The sequence below is a fragment of the Pseudopipra pipra genome, chromosome 2, assembly GCF_036250125.1.
Source record: "Pseudopipra pipra isolate bDixPip1 chromosome 2, bDixPip1.hap1, whole genome shotgun sequence".
In the NCBI taxonomy this organism is placed as follows: Eukaryota; Metazoa; Chordata; class Aves; order Passeriformes; family Pipridae; genus Pseudopipra; species Pseudopipra pipra.
The window spans coordinates 52,187,851-52,194,280 of NC_087550.1; positions in this window are offsets into that span (position 1 = coordinate 52,187,851).

The window sequence follows — 6,430 nt, forward strand, 5'->3', positions numbered from 1 at the left end:
CATGTTGAATACTCCATGAGAAAATAACAATCCTTTTATTAAGTATGTGAAGTGAAAATTTTAGATGTGTTTTATTTCATATACTAAACAAGTCATGATTTGATCTGGATCTACTGAAGGCTAGTTTACTATTCATTTGTGTCTCTTGGTTGATTGATTTCTTAACTGAATTGCATTATCATTTGCTGCATATACCCACAGTGTCTATCTGCAGTGTCTGTCAGATACATTCAGACTGCTGGGTTCAGCTGTGGAACCAGCAAGATCACAAGTTATTAGGGTTTTTTCCTCCTGCTGTAAAATTTCTGGAAATGTAAATATCTCAGAGACATTAATTATTCTGCCACATTAGAATGAAACTAGTCAATGGATCCAAAACCTGTGGTTAAGAATGAGATACTTGTATTCATATAATGAAAATAACTACATCAGCCCTGCTTTGCAGGAAACCACCACAATTGCTATTTTCCTTGTGTTTTCTGTAGTATTGATTTTGATGTAATCATATAGTGCGTAATCAGGATGTTGAATAGGACTCTCATCTAGGCCGAAATCTATTTTTATGAGACTTGTAGAAATGTTATATTTTTGAGACTTCTACATCTCTGTCTAATTCAGATGTCATACACAAAGATTAAAAACTACATCTGTACAACATAGCAATATCAATTGAAAAGATCTAAGTTACTTTTGTGCAAAATTTAAAAAGCTATTAATTACATGGACACACACATAAACAAATAAGAAGAGATTAAGTTGTTTCTGAAAGAAACTAAACTAAAAATACACAAATGTATATATACGTCCCTTAATTCGCGATTCCTGTTAAATTTTTACTAATCTTCTATTGGCTAAGTAAAGTCAACAGAAAACATGAACAATTAGTGAGTTGAATTAAAGATAATATTTTAGCTTACTGCAAAAGTAAGTTTCTTTAATAGTGTGTAGTATTTAAGACCATCATTTATTCATAACAGAGAAAAACATTGTACACAAGAAAAAAACAGATGAGGTAGATTACTAGGACAGAAATGAAGATTGCTGTTCTCTATGTAAACAAGTCTGTAAAACCAGGTGCACCTCACATACATTTATTTATTTATTCTAATGGAGAATTTTATTAATATCGTTCCTCTGAAGCTTCTGCAATTCTGATTGATGTGAAGCAAGACAAGGAGGTGTTATTTTTGACATGTATTTGTCAGCTTGGCAAGCTTTAATAATTCTTCGGTATCGTAAGATTTTTTTTACAAAAATGGTGTTTCCAGAAAGCAAGTAATTAACATAACAACAAAATAACATTCTCTCCAAAGTTAGAACATACACAAGACTCTAACCTTTGAAAAAATGTAGGCATGCTTGGCAAGAAGTCCCAATAGGGCACAAATGCCAACATTATAGCTGAATCCAAGCATTTAACAGATGGTAAACTGAAGAAGGTTCACCTGGAAGTATAGTTCTATGTAGGGAAAATGTACATGACAGAGTGTGCAAACACAAATTTAAAAGAGTAATTTTAACAAGGTATCTTGGAACAATACTGAAACAAGGTCAGCCTAAACCACACCATTCAGGTTCCCAGCTGCATAAAATAAAAGGACAAATAAAAAAAAAAAATTCTAACATTTATGATATTACCTTAGATACAAAATATGACATTTTACTGCATGATGTTTACGTGCATGATGTTTGCTTTTAGTTGAATATGTTCTGGTATAAATTATATGAAAATTATTTTTTCATGAATATTTATTTCACATTTCCTCATGCATAGTGTAAAAATTGCATGATAAGAAAACATAACATCTTCCCATTCCCTGTTTTTAAACTGAAGTAAGTAGAATTAGTCTCATGATTAAATATATAATATACATATATATATATATACATATATATGATTTGCAGCAGATTTTAAATTTTATCAACAATGAGAAACAACTTGATTTAATACACAAAACTTAAGCTGTCTTGGCCAACATTAGTGCTACAGGACCATGTTTCCTGTGTTTCCATTTGGGTCTAGAAATAATATTACATCTTCAGCTGTGAGCTCTTGCAGGTACTTCAGTAGCCATGAAATATGCCCTTTTTTATTTCTCACTCTATTTTTCTTGCTCTTACAGAAATCTCAGTATCATGTACTACCTGTAACAGTCATGTTAAGGAGTTAGGAGTGAGAATGGCTTGTAGGATAGGGTGTAAAGAATCAAACAGCAGCTATTCTCTGTGCTTCCTCATGAACTGGACTCAAAAGAATGACTCAGGCTATAAACTTACTCATGTGGTTTCCTATTGCCATAACAAACTACTAACTAAATGCAAGCTCTGCAAATAGCAGAGCATAACATGGAATCTGACCATTTTAGCAATGAGAAGGAGAGCCTTCAAGAAAAAGTCTCATCTTGTGCAACCTCATCTGAGTAGGTGGATTTCAGGACTCTTGCTCTGGATCTTTACACTGGCATGATGTTTGCCTGGCTGCAGATTTAATATGACTTGAGCACTTAAATAGCTCGGTATCATGCCCTTGAAACATGGTTATAATTTACACCCTGTACATCTAGGCAGCTTGCACAAACTATCACAATATGTCATTATGGTTATTTTTATTGTTATCCAAATGCCAAAAATGTGCCTAGAACCTTGCAAAAGAGAAGTACACAGGGTGTACACTCAGAGCTGTGCTTGCACAACCAAATAGCTAGAAGTGAAAATACACTAATGGCTTCAATTTTTTTTTCACTCTGGCTTGAACCATTGAGTCTACTTTTCTGAGAACACAGTAGTATGTGAATAAATGAGCGATTTTAAAGGAACATGTGATCTGTGGTAACAAACAGCAAAAGCACAGTAGCTTTTTGATACTTTTTAAATAGCTTTTAAAGCAATTGCTACAAATGCTATCTAATGTTAACAATAGCATTACCATCCTTTAATTTGCTTCTGTATCATGAGGTCCCAGACAAATCTGAGTCTTATCAGGCATCTCACAAGGCAAGAAACTGGCAGTCCCTGTCCTTTTAAAGATAGCTCTGTTAAAGATAAGATGGCACAAGTAAATGTACAAAACAAAATCACAGACTGCTCCAACATGGGTCCCCCGTGGGGCCACAAGTCCCACCACCAAACCTGCTGAAGTGTGGGGTACTCTTCCTGTGGGTCCACAGGTCCTGCTCAGGAGTGTGCTCCAGAGTGGGTTCCTCCACAGGCTGGAGGAATATCTCTGCTCCACTGTGGACCACCATGGGCTGCAGGGGGACAACCTGCCGCACGATGGTCTTCACCACATGCTACAGGGGAATATCTGCTCTGTTGCCTGAAGGACCTCCCCATCTTTCTTTTTCACTGACTTTGGTGTCTGCAGAGTTGCTGCAGATGTATTTCTCTCACATATTCTCACTCCTATTTCCAGTTGCATTTGCTGTCACACAGCAAATTTTCCTCCTTCTTAAATATATTAATCCAGAGGCACTACCACTATTACTGATAGGCTCACCCTTGTACACACAGTGAGTCTGTCTTAGAGCTGGCTGGCACTGGCTCTCTCAGACATAGGAGAAATTTCTGGTATCTTCTCACTGAGAGCCACTTCTGTAGTCTGTCTGCTACCAAAACCTTACCACATAAACCCAATATAGATCCATTCTCACAGCTATCTTGCTGAATAGGGTGAAGAGATCTGCTTTTCCACTTTGTTAAAAAGTGGAGTCAGAAATGGCATAAAACCAACTTTTAAGTATGTCAGTTTAGTTCCAGCAGTTTGTGAAGAACTGTTGTCTGTGGGATAGACTCACGACGAAGAGGTCCATCAAGGACTGTCTCCCATGGGAGGGACCCCACAGGATCAGGGGAAGGACTCCTCTCCTTGAGCAGCGGCAGAAACAACAACTGATCATAACCCCCATTCCCTGTCCTCACGGGGTGGGGAGGGGAGAACATGGAAGGAAGGAGGAGTGGGGGGAAGGTGTTTTTAAGATTATTTTACCTCTCACTCTTTGGCTCTGCCCCTATTAGTGATAAATTCACTTTGAGTTTGTTTTGCCCATGATGGTGATAAATAACTGACATTTGGGTCACTCCTCTATGGGGTGCAGTCCTTCACAAATGAGCTGCTCCACCTTGGGTCCCCCACAGGGGCCACAAGTCCTACCCAGGAAAAGCCTGCTCCAGCGTGGACTCCTCTCTCCCATGGGCTGCAGGTCCCTGGAAGGACCCTGCTCCGTCTTGGGCCTCCCATGGGGTCACAGCTTCCTTCATGCATCCACCTGTTCCATCATGGGCTTCTCCATGGGCTGCAGGTGGATCTCTGCACCCCGATGGTCCCCCATGGGATGCAGGGGCAGAGCTGCTCCACCGTGGTCTGTACCACAGGCTGCAGGGGCACAGCTCCAGTGTCTGGAGCACCTCCTGCCCCTCCTTCTTCACTGACCTTGGTGTCTACATTGTTATTCACATGTTCTCACTCAACTCTTCCCTAGCTGGAATTCTTTCTGTGCAATAACTTTCTGTTCTTAAACATGTTATCACAGAGGCATTACTATTACTCCAGATTGGCTTGGCCTTGGCCAGCAGCAGGAATCCCGTCCTGGAGCTGACTGGCATTGGCTCCATCAGACTGGGGAAACTTCTAGCAGCTTCTAACAGAAGCCACCCCTGTAGCCTTTCCTGCTATCAAAACCCAGCCACAGAAATCCACTACAGGTATGTTAATGTACATTCTATTGATTAATTTTTTGTGCACTCACATTTTTTCAGGGAGAAGATGTTTCACAAAAAAGCAATAGTTGAAGGAATCTTTTTTTTCCCTGAAACATAACTGGAGAGTTTGAATAGCCTATAGTCTAAATTAGATTATTATTACACCAGTTTCAAAGGGTTGTAGCATTTTTCCAGTGGCAATACTGGAAGCTGAAAAGAAATTAAGTTACTTATTTTAGAATACTTTTAAGGGAAAAAATTGTTGTGAATTTTAAATTGAAACATTTACTTCTTTTCTTCTTCAAATCTATTTTAAAATGTTTATTCAAGTGAAACTGTAATTATTTATTCATTTTTCCTAGTAAATCTCAGTTTGTACTCCTAAGGATTACTTTTGAAAAGACATTAGATATTTATTTGTGTCACACTCATGAACTACATGCAATGCATTTTCCCATATTTGACCACACAAGTATCTATCCTAAGAAATCAAATATTTTCCAAAATTTATATTATTCTGGATCATAAATCACCTTTTAGGTTTTGAAGTACATAGACTTTAAGGCTAAAAGTAATCAGTAGATTATCTCACCTTTTCCTTAGGAATATGAAGTAAAATTGAGTACAAAATGATAAGCCTGTCCAGAATGGCATGAGTGAACTCTAATTCTGTCTTTCTACTTCTGCTTTTTCCATTCTTATGGGAATACTTTAAGGACTACAGTCTATTTTAAAACATTCTTGACTGAATCAGGGCTTGATGTTTGTGGCTATCTTGTTAAAATGTCTTTAACTTAAATGAATTTTTACTTCTAATTCCCCAATACAGACAATGAATGAAAATTTTATAATAATTAAATTCTATGTCATTGAGCATGGCTGTAGAAATAAGTGCATATATTTAATGGTTTACACTTAATATTTTTGCATACATTTTTAAGTAATAAATAAGTTACATTAAAGATGTTTACTGCTTATTCAGAATTTCCATATTTTACTATGTGTTATTTTTTTTTATTAGCATCAGATAATATGACCTACAAGTAAGCACTGCTGTGTTTTGTGCTCAGCAAACAGAAAGCAAGCAAACAACACCATCAAAGTATCTATTACCAGAGTATCGTGAACTGAAATGTGAGAAGGAGATACAAAAAGGCAAACCAGTTTGTGAAAAGAGGAGGAAATGTTGATATAGTGTATATATAGTATACAGTAGACTGTAATAGGCAGTTCACTTACAATAAAATTTTTAAAAAAATCTTGGATTTCAAAGGACTGGGATAATTTTAGATGTTTACAGAGTGCTTCCTTCACTGTTAAGGGTAGCATAAAAAGAAAATCGTGTATGCTACTTAAAACTCTATGACAATGAAAGTTGTAATTACTGGCATAGGAAAAGTCAGTCAATATTTTTCTGACTCATGAAGGGGAGGATGGGAATAACAGCCTTGTATTAATTTTGATTTTATGTATTATATGAAGGGAAGCCAAAGGAGAGATCCACTGCTCTTGTTAGCTTTTGTTATTATATTGTCAATTTTCAACCTGTTTCCATAAATTCTGCTAGAAGCAAGAACTTCCATTCAAATTAATGAGATATTTTGTGTAATTGGGCATTATATCAGCTCTACCTTGCCATACCTCTGTTAAGGAAAACTGAATGAAACAGCCACAGAAACTTGTATTTTCTGGTCCTCCCACTGCTGGGACTGCTCAGCAAGAAAAAAAAAAA